Here is a 13,755-nt window from a genome sequence, read left to right on the forward strand (position 1 = left end):
TTACCTACTAGTCGGCAGACAAATGAATGGAAAAAACTCAAGACTTAATATTGATTTCGTTTTTCATTTCAACGCACGATACCCTAAATATAAATAATCAAGTCGAAAACAGTGGGATCCCCTAAGAGCTCTAATAAATTCTAATCCAAGATTTTGCTATTATTGTTTTATTAAGGCTGGGGAGTTTTAACCTAATCTAGTGCTTAGTTAGGGCTTATATGACAGGGGGTTACTTATTTGCACCGAGTCCTCCACTAACTTAGGGGGGAATGTATTGCAAGACCCTTGAGATTTAGTTCATTCAAATTAGCTTCAATGTCGTAGGTAGACTATTATGATCGATTATGATTATGATAAACTAGCTGATGCCCCCGACTTCATCCGCGTGGATTTAGAATTTTAAAAATCCCGTGAGAACTCTTTGATATTCCGGAATAAAAGTTAATATTTGTTAATATTTTTTTCAGAATAGTATTAGAAATCATGTCATGCATTGCCAGACACTTATTATGGTGGCAACCCGTTGCCAGAAACCTTTCAAGTTTAATAAATTATTACCTAACGTTTACTGGTGTCTGGCGGAGGTTCAACACATCTTAATTTATTTTTGGTGATGTAACCACAAATTCACGGTTATTCGATTTTCCTCCTTGCCTGTACTGTAAGACCTACCTGCCTGCCCATGATTTTAGGTCAATGGGATAGAATGGGATAGTAAATACCCTTTAGGTTTGATTGTCAGACACGACGGACGGACAGACAGAAAACAAAGTGATCCTATAAGGGTTCCGTTTTTCCATTTGAGGTACGGGACCATAGAGCAGAAACAAAGAGGAGTTGGCCTAAGCAACTGTGCACTGTGATTTTCAACTAGGTCCTGACGTCATCACTGTGGGCGGGGCCTTAGTTAGTATGCTGTCTGCGTTCGTCAGGTTCACATATATTGAGACTCGTATTATCGGTGTGTTTTCGCGTTTTTAAGAACAAAAGGATGAAGTGTTGTGTTTTATCGTGTCAAAGTTATTCAGACAGACGTTCTGATGCTATGAATGGTATCACATTTCATTTGTAAGTAATTTTATACGTAATTATTAAAATAGTTCTAGAAAATGACATCTAGTGTGAGATAGCTGAACTATGTAGTGACATCAATATATCGATGTTAGGTCGCTAAGCGAGTAGTTTTGCTACTAACCCGCAGATGGAAAATTGAGAAGTGGGCGGCGTTCCACAACCCCTCACCCCGCAAAATGTCACTCGATATTTCATAGGGAAATCTTAATACAACATCTCCTCTTTGTTTCTGCTCTATGTACGGGACCCTAAAAAGCATTTAATGTGTAACTGTACGATTGCTACACTTGGTATACTGAAAGCAGCTCGCATACACAGTTCGTTATTCGAACGTTGCATATTCCTGTGAATTAGTGTCCATCAAATCAACGGGTTTCAGGAAATGACGTCATGGAAACTGCTGCCCTGCTCTGAATTATGTCGCGAGATGAATGGGATGACTGCAGTTTGGCTCCGAGCTATATGGTCCTAGTTTGTAATTAAATGATAGCAAAGCTGGTGTCCAGTGGCGTGCAAAGGAGTTCAAGCCAGGGTATGCATTTAGGTATGACCTTGTTTTACGGCAGGTTATAATGAAAAAGTAAGCATTGATTTCTTACAATGAGGGTAAGCAGTGCGTTTATGCTACTATGAGCTGCACGCCACTGCTTGTGTCTGATGTCGTCCGTCCACCTAGTGGGGGGTCTTCCAACGCTGCGTCTTCCGGTGCGAGGTCGCCATTCCAGCACCTTGGGAATCCCAACGTCTATCGGTTGTACGAACTAGTGTGTGCCCTGCCCATTGCCACTTTAGCTTCGCAACGCTGGATGGTGGCGGCGCAAGACCGTGGCGTGTGGAAGTCCCTACAAGAGATCTATGTCCAGCAGTTGACGTCTATCGGTTGATGATGATGATGATGAAAGCTGCCGTACCTAAACAAAAACCAGCCAAGTGCGAGTGGGATTCGCGCACCGAGGGTTCCATACCTTGGAAGTAGATGAACAAATTCAAATTCAAATAATTTATTTGAATTGGGTACTTTTGTACACTTTTTATTATTATTATTATTATTATTATTATTTATTTATTATTTAATCAGAACGGCCATAAAGCCAATTACACTAATTAAAATACGAGTACAAACTAACATAAACATACTTACAAAAATTAACAACTTAAAATTATAAATTTTAAAAAGCAAAATTATAAATTTTCACAAAAGTGCAAGATCTGACCCATGAGGTCAGCCCATTTGTCAGCAAATATGTCACAGCGAGGGGACTCCTTCAGCAGTGCGTTGAGCGCAGCCAAAGTGCGCGGTATGGGTGACCTGGAGCGCGCTACCGTGCGACTAAACGGACTTACGAAAAATTTGGAGCGGTGGCGGAGATAGCTGTAATTAGAGGGTGCATAAACGCAGCAGAGCTTGTTGTGTAGTTCAGAGCAGTCAATCACACCCCTAAGAATCTTGCAAATTGTACCAATTTGGTCGCAGTCTCTTCGGGTTTTGAGCGAGTGGAAACCCAAGTGCCCTTGGAGAAATTTTGTGGGATACATAAATGGGTAATACCCGTGCAATTTTTTATATAAATACCTTAGAAAGGCTTTTTGAACCTTTTCAAGTAGCAAGGTGTAAGTGCTTTCATATGGATTCCAAATACAAGCGCTGGTTTCTAGCTTGGCACGAACCAAAGCGTCAAATAGCAGTTTTATCGTGTAACAATTTTGAAAATCTTGAGTATTACGCAAAACAAACCCCAACCGCTGGAATGATTCGGAGGCGAGTGTAGAAATATGGTCATGGAATGTCAGTTTATGGTCAAATATTACTCCCAGGTCTTTTACATTAGTTTGTCTGGGCAATTGAACTCCGCTCATTTTATACGGGAAGAAAACTGGACACCTTCCGCGTCCAAAAGTCATGACCGAACATTTATTTTGATTGTCAATTGCTGAATTTGCAATATAATGATGTACCTAGTCACTATAATTATCATCATCATCATGAGCAACGCATCGCTGGCTCACTACAGAGCACGGGTCTCCTCTCCGAGTGAGAAGGATTTTGACCATAGTCTACCACGATGGCCAAGTGCGGATAGGCAGTTCATATGGGTGTAATAAAAAGCCGCCGCACCCCTTAGCCAGAACCATCTTAGACTACATCACCACTTACCATCAGGTGAGATCAAGGGTTAACTTATAATAGAATTATAAAATATCTCATTGGATGTGTACGACAATTTTACAATCTCAATCTCCGGTATTATTTCAAATTGCCCCACTTCATTTCATTTTTACTTGCGCCATAAAATGTGTTTATTTTGCTCCCAGAATTTATTAAGATTGAGAAAGATCGCGCCATTAAACCGTAGTATGTAGTAACGTTGAGGGGACTATAGGTACCCGCTATAAAGGGGGGGGGTAACACAAAAATACCATTTACGGGAAATCAAGCCGTGCCATCTCTCGTTTATGGGATCCAATTTGGAGAAATACGAATGTGATACGACTTTATATGAAGTATGGCAGTAACTTAGATTTGACTAGAAAATGATATATTTTATAGCAAAGTGCAAGATAGCTTTTCACGTGATTTTTCACATGCCACCTGTGAAAATGGTACTGTATTGCTATGTACGCGACAGGTCGAGATGACAATCGAGGTGGGGACGCCCCGCACACCCGCACAGCCCCCGTGCTAACCCGGTGCGGGTGAGCGCGGGTGACGTGCGTGTGCCCCCCCCCCCCCCCCCCCCCCGCCTCATACCCCGATTGCCATCTCGACCAGTCGCGTACTATACTTACATTTTTTTATTTTAAAAAGAAAGAAAAAATAAGATATAAGGATATCTAGCATTACAGGAAATTGTCCTAATTCATTAGACTAAGCCTTAAATTATCTAAATCTAATTTAATATATTAAATGAAAAATGTGTTGTTAGTTTTTTTTTTTTAATATTACAATAAAACTTAAAGCTAGCCTTATCTAATTACTATATAAATCATGACCGCGTGGAATGGTGCCAAGAATACTGGCTGCATTTCCGCGCTGGACAGCCAGGCTGATCCGTTGCGCAAAAAATGAGCCAGCCCTTCTGTCACCAGATGAGGCTATTAATCGCGGTGAAATGTATCGTAAAAAATTTTTAGCACTAAGACTCCATGGCCCCAGGGTCTCCACGGCAAACGGCACAAAAATGTAACTCTCTATAAGAGAGGCATACTTGCGCCGCTTGCCGTTTTCAGCTGTTTCTGCTGCGGCTCCCGGTCTTGATGCTGTCTTCCTGATATGACACGGGGCCAATGTGTCAACGCAAAAAAATTTCATGAAAAATTAAAAAAAAAGTATTAATAATTATATACCCCCACTATCGTAACAGATAGATACATATATGTATATATCCGTCTCCTCGGCAATGCGCTCTCGGTAACGTATATAACTTGATCAAAATTTGACACATTGCATAAGAGGATTTCATGTGCACCAGCAGTGCTAGCAGACATTGTGGAGCCTATATTGTGACTGTACTCACATGGACTGTGCTCCTTATGTATGCATGTAGAGCTTACTAGCTTATGCTCGCGACTTCGTCCGCGTGGACTACCCAAATTTCAAACCCCTATTTCACCCCCTTAGGCGTTGAATTTTCAAAAATCCGTTCTTAGCGGATGCCTACGTCATAATAGCTATTTGCGTGACAAATTTCACTCCGATCCGTCCAGTAGTTTGAACTGTGCGTTGATAGATAGTCAGTCACCTTTTCCTTTTATATAGGTATTGATATTATATAGATTCTCTCAATTTTTTATGAGTAGTTTTAATATATAATTTAGTTTCTAACGAGGCTGGCATATAGGTCAGCTATCAGTCAGTCACCTTTTCTTTTTATATATTTAGAAGATTAGTGGAGAGAGATTAAGATATAGCATAATGACGTAAGATATAATAATATTAAGTGTTGTACCTTGTAAGGTAACATAATGTAATTTCGGTAACACAAACTGACTGCACACGAAGTTAGTCCGTCAAGAAAGCTCAGTGCTTTGTCTCCAAATTAGTTTCTTGTTGTTTGAAGGAGGCAACTTGAATTTGTTAGTTTTGCTACACCGAATGCGGAGGCAACTACTTAAAACTGACAAAATTCAACCCCTAAGGGGGTAAAATAGCAGTTTGGAATTTATGTAATCCGCGCGGACGAAGTCTTTCTTTCAAACATTCGTTAAGAAGCTTCACTTCGCTTCAAACCATCGAACATAATATATTTTCCTACTTTTGAATTTGATAAATATTATAACTTTATTATAAACTAGCTAATGCTCGCGACTGCGTCCGCGTGGACTACACAAATTTCAAACCCCTGTTTCGCCCCTTTAGGGGTTGAATTTTCAAAAATCCTTTCTTAGCGGATGCCTACGTCATAATAGCTATCTGCATGCCAAATTTCAGCCCGATCCGTCCAGTAGTTTGAGCTGTGCGTTGATAGATCAGTCAGTCAGTCAGTCAGTCAGTCACCTTTTTGGAGTGGGAGGGTCCTCTATCGCTTTCTCGCAAAATGAAAATTTGTATGAAACCGCACGACGCTACTATACTATGGCATTAGTAAGGTGTGACGTCAAAATGCTATATCGCTATTTCTATCTAATCACAAATATTTAAATGCTTATAATTTTTTTGTTATTTGCTCGATTTAATTAGTTTTTTCAGTTTACGTCATCATTTTTATCCTAGTTTATAATAAAATAATAAAAAACCTGGAGTCATATACCCAATTCAAACAGGAGCTAGGAGCTGCACTCTCTAACTATTAATTTAGTCAAATTAAGCAATCTACTCTATCGTAGGAACGCTGAGAGACACTCAGCCAAGTTGCCAACTCGGCTCGAGCAGGAACTAACTCTGTGACGCTAACTCCGCCGCGCAAGTGGCTTCGTAACTAACTCCGCCGCGCAAGTGGCTTCGTAACTAAGGATTACCTTGCAGTGTGGAATCTGTATTGTCTTAATGGAGGACTTTGAAACTTTGGTAGGTACTTATTAGTCTTCCTAGATACCTAAAACCCGGCATGCGTTGCAATGCGACAGACAGACAGTAGAGTGACATTCATGGGGCTTCATTTTTAGGGTTCCGTACCTCAAAAGGAAAAACGGAACCCTTATAGGATCACTTTGTTGTCTGTCTGTCTGTCGGTCTGTCAAGAAACCTACAGGGTACTTCCCGTTGACCTAGAATCATGAAATTTGGCAGGTTACCTACCTGATAGGTAGCTAGCCACGGCCGAAGCCTCCCAGCAGAAAAGACTAGAGAAAATTTTGAAATCATAATTTTCCACCCTGCCGGGAATTGAACTCGGGGCCTCCCATTAAAAGACCACAGCATCACTGCGCCAGGGAGGTCGTCGAAGGTAAGGTAAGGTTTCTAGAAATATCTGGCCATTGGTGCCTCCCCGATTGCCATCTGGACCTGTGGCGTACTTTGTCTGGTGGGAGGCTTCGGCCGTGGCCAGTTACCACCCTACCGGCAAAGCCGTGCCGCCAAGCGATTTAGCATTCCGGTACGATGCCGTGTAGAAACCAAAGGGGTATGGGTTTAATAACTGTCATACCCCTTCCAGGTTAGCCCGCTATCATCTTATACTGCATCATCACTTACCACCAGGTGAGATTGCAGTCAAGGGCTAACTTGTATCTGAATAAAAATAAAAAAAGTACTATACCTACAATCCAGAGGCGGATTAAATGTCGAGAGCGCCCTAGGCAAGTACCTCATAGGCGCCTTTAGCAGCCATATTAAAACAATTACTAACTAACTTCGAAAGAACGATTTATATAGTCCGCGACATGTTGAGATGACAATCGGGGTATGAGGCGGGGGGAGGGGGGGGGACGCCCCGCCCACACCACGTGACCCACGCTCACCCACACCGGGTTAGCGCGGGGCTGTGTGGATGTGGGGCCTTCCCTCCTCGATTGCCATCTCGACCTGTCACCAGTGGCGTGCAGCTCATAGAGGCATAAATACACTGCTTACCCCAGTTGTAATAACTCAATGCATATTTTTCATTATGACCTGCCAGTGAACAGGCTCCTACTTAACTAGTGCCTACCCTGGTTTCAAACCCTGTGCACGCCACTGCCTGTCACGTACTATAATTGCAAAGCTGGTAGTTGGTGATTATACTAAGTGAACGAGTGAAGACTTCACACTTTGCTATATTAAAGAAAATGTGATCACTCTAAGATTTTCCTTAGAAACCCAACTCTACATGATCGCACGCGCCCCTTCGTAATCTCGCGCCCCTAGGCACGGCACGTGCCTAGTTTGCCTTAAGAATAATCCGCCACTGCCTACAAATTACTTTGCTATGCCTATAGGAACATGAAGCCCCGTTGACAATGAAATTGAATTGAATTGAATTGAATTCCCGAGAGACGTACAATGTGTAAACCAAGCTCACTTGTGCAAACATGGCGTCCAGACTAGACAGCAATCCAATTAGTTAATTGCTGAAGGTGGTATTGTTTAGGGCGTAGGGGAAGACTAGAATAAAGTCTAAACCAATCATATGCTGTACAAACAAAAAGTTAATATTATAGAAGGTACACAAGAAATTTTGAACCTAGGTCAAATGAATAAAATACTAGGTAAATCTAACTAGCTCCTGCCCGCGACTTCGTCTGCGTGGACTTCAGAATTGGAGATAAATAAAACATTAATTTATGATTTTGTAAAGTTGTGATGATAAAAAGAATACCCGGCTGAGTTTGTTGGGGGCTCTCTGCAGCTGATCTCTCTCCGTTCTGTACTCCAAGCGATATGGAACCGTTAGAAGATTACCGTGTTAGAAAATTCAATGTTATTGCAAGCAGAAGCAATAAATTTCTTCGTGTAGTTTATTCAAAGCCACTTCATGCAGATATGAAATGGCCGACATACCGCCGCAGCTGCTCGGAGATGTTCTCTCCCGGGGAAAAATATTTATACTTCATTTAAATTCTTGAACTAAGCAAACGTGCAATATTTCTCCTGACTATTTTTACAATAGGTATAATGATCAAGCCATCGCCGGCTCACTACAGATTCCGGGGCGATTACGTAAAACGTTGCAGTAGCGACAGCAACGACAGCTAGCAACGCGTTAGTTCATTTGCTGTCTCTCTTCTATTTCTTTCTTTCTTTGTGGCTATTGCTGTCGCGAGATTTACGCGTGTCGCAAGCCTGTCGCGAGATATACGCGTGTCGCAAGCCTGTCGCGAGATATACGCGTGTCGCAAGCCTGTCGCGAGATATACGCGTGTCGCAAGCCTGTCGCGAGATTTACGCGTGTCGCAAGCCTGTCGCGAGATTTACGCGTGTCGCAAGCCTGTCGCGAGATATACGCGTGTCGCAAGCCTGTCGCGAGATATACGCGTGTCGCAAGCCTGTCGCGAGATATACGCGTGTCGCAAGCCTGTCGCGAGATTTACGCGTGTCGCAAGATTTACGCGTGTCGCAAGCCTGTCGCGAGATATACGCGTGTCGCAAGCCTGTCGCGAGATATACGCGTGTCGCAAGCCTGTCGCGAGATTTACGCGTGTCGCAAGCCTGTCGCGAGATTTACGCGTGTCGCAAGCCTGTCGCGAGATATACGCGTGTCGCAAGCCTGTCGCGAGATATACGCGTGTCGCAAGCCTGTCGCGAGATATACGCGTGTCGCAAGCCTGTCGCGAGATATACGCGTGTCGCAAGCCTGTCGCGAGATTTACGCGTGTCGCAAGCCTCTCGCGAGATTTACGCGTGTCGCAAGCCTGTCGCGAGATTTACGCGTGTCGCAAGCCTGTCGCGAGATACGAAATCAGCCCGCGGGTCTCCTCTCAGAATGAGAAGGGTTTTAGCCATAGTCTACCACGCTGGCCAGACTTCGCACGCCTTTGATAACCTTGTGGAGAACTGTCAGGCATGCATGTTTCCTTTACCACTAAAGCAACCGATATTTTAATTGCTTATTAATGAGCTGGTGATGAGTTAATGATGATGTTGATGATCTAAAAATGTAAAATGGTACCTAATTACATTTTTAGATGATCAACATCATCATTTCATTTTGCTTGAGAAAAGGCATTGACTGTGGTTCCTTGGTTAATGGTAGAGGCCCAAGGGGTTGAAATAGCTGCTTGCCAAATTTTAGCGCGATCCGTCCAGTAGTTGAGTTGTGCGTTGATAGATCAGTCTGTTAGTCAGTCAGTCAGTCTGTCATTCAGCTTTACATTTTATAAATGTCGTACTTATTAAAATTGCTGACAAAATACCTAGCACATATTATTTATCATTTCCAAAGATTATTCACTGCATCACACACACACCGCCGCGCCGGCTCACTACAGAGCACGGGTCTCCTCTCAGAGTGAGAAGGGTTTTGGCCATAGTCTACCACGCTGGCCAAGTGCGGATTGGTAAACTTCACACACCTTTGAGAACATTATGGAGAACTCTCAGGCATGCAGGTTTCTTCACCATGTTTTCCTTCACCGTCAAAGCAAGTGATATTTAATTAATTAAAACACACATAACTCCGAAAAGTTAGAGGTGCGTGCCCGGGATCGAACCCCTGACCTCCGATAAGAAGTCGGACGTCCTAACCACTAGGCTATCACAACTTTTCACTGCATACGTCTTCGATTTTATCTTATTTGTATTAATTGTACATTGTTAGTAATTTGTTATCAAAATACGCAGAACAGAAGCAAATGAGACAAAGATAACAACGTGGTAAAGATGATAGATAAGATAACATAGATGACATTCATTTCGATTTAAGTCAACACAAAAATATTGATCAATATTTACGTTGTGATAAAATTTATTCGTTTTTAGATAATAATATAATTAGTGATTATAGACATTGCGATGCTTATGTTTGCTATATGACCTACTTACCTGTCAAATTTCACGATTCTAGGTCAACGGGAAGTACTCTGTTCAACGACAGACATGACAGACGGACAGACATACGGACAGACAGACAGACAACGCAGTGATCCTATAAGGGTTCATTTTTCCTTTTGAGGTACGGAACCCTAAGAAGATACTTGGAGCGACAATAGAGAGATCACGGAAAAAGAAAAACCGAGACGTCTGTGTTCTACGAGTACGAAAACTGGAGAATCACTTTCCGTGAAAAATCACCTGTGAAATCACCTGTACCGTGATTTCACAGGCCGCGACGTCCCGCGTCGCGTGACGCGGCGTTGGCTCACAATAATCGATTTTATGATTGTCAAATGTCATCTGAAGCAAAGCCTTACTTTCGAAGATGTTTTTCATTTCATTTCATTCACCGACCCCAAAAAATATTATTATGGAACTATATTAACTCTTGTATACATAATATATCGGTAATAAATTAAATTATTTTTCAATTTTTAGTGTTTATGTATCGAAGTCGGTTTTTATTTTTTTTGTAAAAAAATTTATTTCAGAATTTTTAGTGGCCCCATGGAATTATGCTATGACTGGTTAAAAATCTACTGTTTACTAAGCTATTACACTGATCGCGAGCAATTTATTCGTTGAGGAGTTCCAGTACCTATCTTCGAAGATGTTCATCAGATCATCACCAAATTTAAATGGGACCAACTTTGAAGTATACCCTTTGAAACAAAAAAAGAATTTTCAAAATCGGTCCAGGCGTCTTCGAGTAATCGGGGAACATACATAAAAAAAAAAAAAAGATTCCGACGAATTGAGAACCTCCTCCTTTTTTTGAAGTCGGTTAAAAACTGACGCGCAACAAAACGAAACAGAGGCGGCCGCGGCGGCGGTGGTGGAATTAAGAATATTAGAATGGATGGAAGCATGGATTTTATTAATCACTCCTCACTGACACCACGTTAGGTAATTAGTTTCTACATTGCACCCATGCGAAGGTCGCTAGTATATTTATAAATACCTTATGTAAATTATTCTATTTTATATAGGAACATTGTACTTAAATCAAATTTAAACCTAAGACCTTAATTAATCTTTTTTTAGAAGACAACTTAATTTATGCGACTAAAGAATAATTTACATTTTTAACATAAAATGTTTCATTTACTTATTTCCTACTTATTATGTAGAACCTACTATTTAAAAATAGGTAGCCATGAGGTAAAACGTCTATAATCGTGTTTTTTTTTGACTTGATTAGTTGTAAAATCTCAGAAAGTTTAAAAATAAATTGTGTTTCAACTAAGTCCAATCCAATCCAATCCATCAGCCTGTTTGCGTCCACTGCTGGACATACTGCCTTTCCAAGAGCGCGCCACCAAACAAGGTCCTCAGCCTTCCTCATCCATCCGCTCCCCACCACCTTCTTCAGGTCAAAACTAAGTACTTATGCAAAATAATGTAAGTGTGAAAAGTATAAGTATCTAGCTACTAGAAAAATAGAATCTGTAGGTATGTATGTTATTTTTCAGTCAGTAAAAGCCTTTTTTATTTATTTAAACTGTAGAGTTAAAATTTTCAGAGAATGTGTATTTCTGTTACCGATATAACAACAAATAATAAAAATTTTGAAAATGGCTGCTATGAAAATTTAAAATAAAAAGTGTTAAGTATTTCTTTTAGATGGTACGGAACTCTTCGTGTTAGAGTCCGACTCACACTTGACTGATTTTTAGAGTTCCATACCCAAAAACTCAAAAGGAAAAACGGAACCCTTATAGGATCACTTTGTTGTCTGCCTGTCTGTCTGTCAAGAAATCTACAGGGTACTTCCCGTTGACCTAGAATCATGGGCAGATAGTTAGGTCTTATAGCAGACATAAGGGGAAAAATCTGAAAACCGTGAATTTGCGGTTACCTCACACAAAAAAAATTAAATTGTGCTCATGAACTAATAATTAGTATATTCAACTTTCGAAGTAAGATAATAATTACTTGCGCATTCTAAAACAGATTTTTATGCATCATAGTTTTTGAATTATCGTGCAAAATGTGAAACAAATACGACTGTAGTACGGAACAGTCGGTGCGCGAGCCTGACTCGCACTTGGCCGGTTTTTCTTTTTGAAGTATCTAGACCACTAAAAATGAACCCTCTGATATCACCATTACATGTTTATTCCACTTATTTATACTGTGTATAAATCCATACTAATATTATAAATGCGAAAGTGTGTCTGTCTGCTAGCCTTTCACGGTCCATCCGTTCAACCGATTTTGACGAAAGGTACTGATATAGCTTGCATCCCGGGGAAGGAGACAGGCTACTTTTTATCTCGGAAAATCAAAGAGTTCCCACGGGATTTTTGAAAACTTAAATCCACGCTGACGAATTTGCGTGCATCATCTAGTAACTATATTATATTTGTGATAGGTTTCGGAACAGGTTTTTTAGTTTAGAGATAACAGTTTTAAGTTTTTAATTTTTAAAACGTGTTTTGTAGGGTTCCGTACCCAAAGTGTGCTAACGGGACCCTATTGATCGGCCTCCGTTGTCCCTCCTGTCTGTCCGTCGGTCCGTCTGTCTGTCAGTGGATCTCTTGAACCGTGAAATATAGAGTTAAAATTTTTAGTGTGTAGGTATTTCTATTGCCGCTAACAAAAAATTCAAAATGGCTGCCACGAAAACTAAAAAAATTGAAAAGTGTTATTTCTTGTACGACGTTAGGTACGGAACCGACCGGTGAGTCTGGCTCGCACTTGACCGGTTTTTTAATCTGTTTCGTTAACTATGCGTTATTCCTAAGTGTAACATTATAACATTAGAAGTGTTCGGAGGTCAACGGACACAATGGCCCGTGGTGACGGATTCTAACCAACTGGGTATTTGACTCCAATTTTTTTATTAGGTACTTTATTATAAACTAGGATAAAAATAATGACGTAAACTGAAAAACTAATTAAATCGATCAAATAACACAAAAGTTATAAGCATTTAAATATTTCTGATTAGACAGAGATAGCGATATAGCATTTTGACGTCACACCTTACTAATGCCATAGTAGCTTCGTGCGGTTTAATACAAATTTTCGTTCAAAAGACCCTCCCACTCCAAAATTAAAATGTCTGTAACTTTGTAAATCTTTGTTGGATTTTAATATTTTTTTCAGCGTACGTCATTATTTTTATCCTAGTTTATAATAAAGTAATAATATTTATCAAATTCAAAAGTAGGCAAATAACCAACTTCACAGCGCAGGAGGTACCTACTGTAGTGCGCAAGCACAGGTGCACTCTGTATTCCCTCACTCACACGTCGCTATCTGGAAGTGAGAGATCAGGCGCAAACCAACGACACGTGCTCTCCAAGGCACGGTAGCCCAACTCAAGGCAGAAAATCCAATATTTTTTTCCCCTACTCGGGACTCAAACCCGGGACATCATGATCCGCAAGCGAATAAGGTAGCCACTTGGCCCATGCGGCTGTCATTTTATTTTATTTATGCAATAATATCATCTTCATCAGCATCAACCCATCGTCCGCTCACTACTGAGCACCTCTAACTTTTCGGAGTTATGTGCGTTTTTAAGTAATTAAAATATCACTTGTATTAACGGTGAAGGAAAACATCGTGAGGAAACCTGCATGCCTGAGAGTTCTCCATAATGTTCTCAAAGGTGTGTGAAGTCTGCCAATCCGCACTTGGCCAGCGTGGTAGACTATGGCCAAAACCCTTCTCACTCTGAGAGGACACCCGTGCTCTGTAGTGAGCCGGCGATGGGTTGATCATGA

The sequence above is a fragment of the Maniola hyperantus genome, chromosome 15 (assembly GCF_902806685.2).
Source record: "Maniola hyperantus chromosome 15, iAphHyp1.2, whole genome shotgun sequence".
In the NCBI taxonomy this organism is placed as follows: domain Eukaryota; kingdom Metazoa; phylum Arthropoda; class Insecta; order Lepidoptera; family Nymphalidae; genus Maniola; species Maniola hyperantus.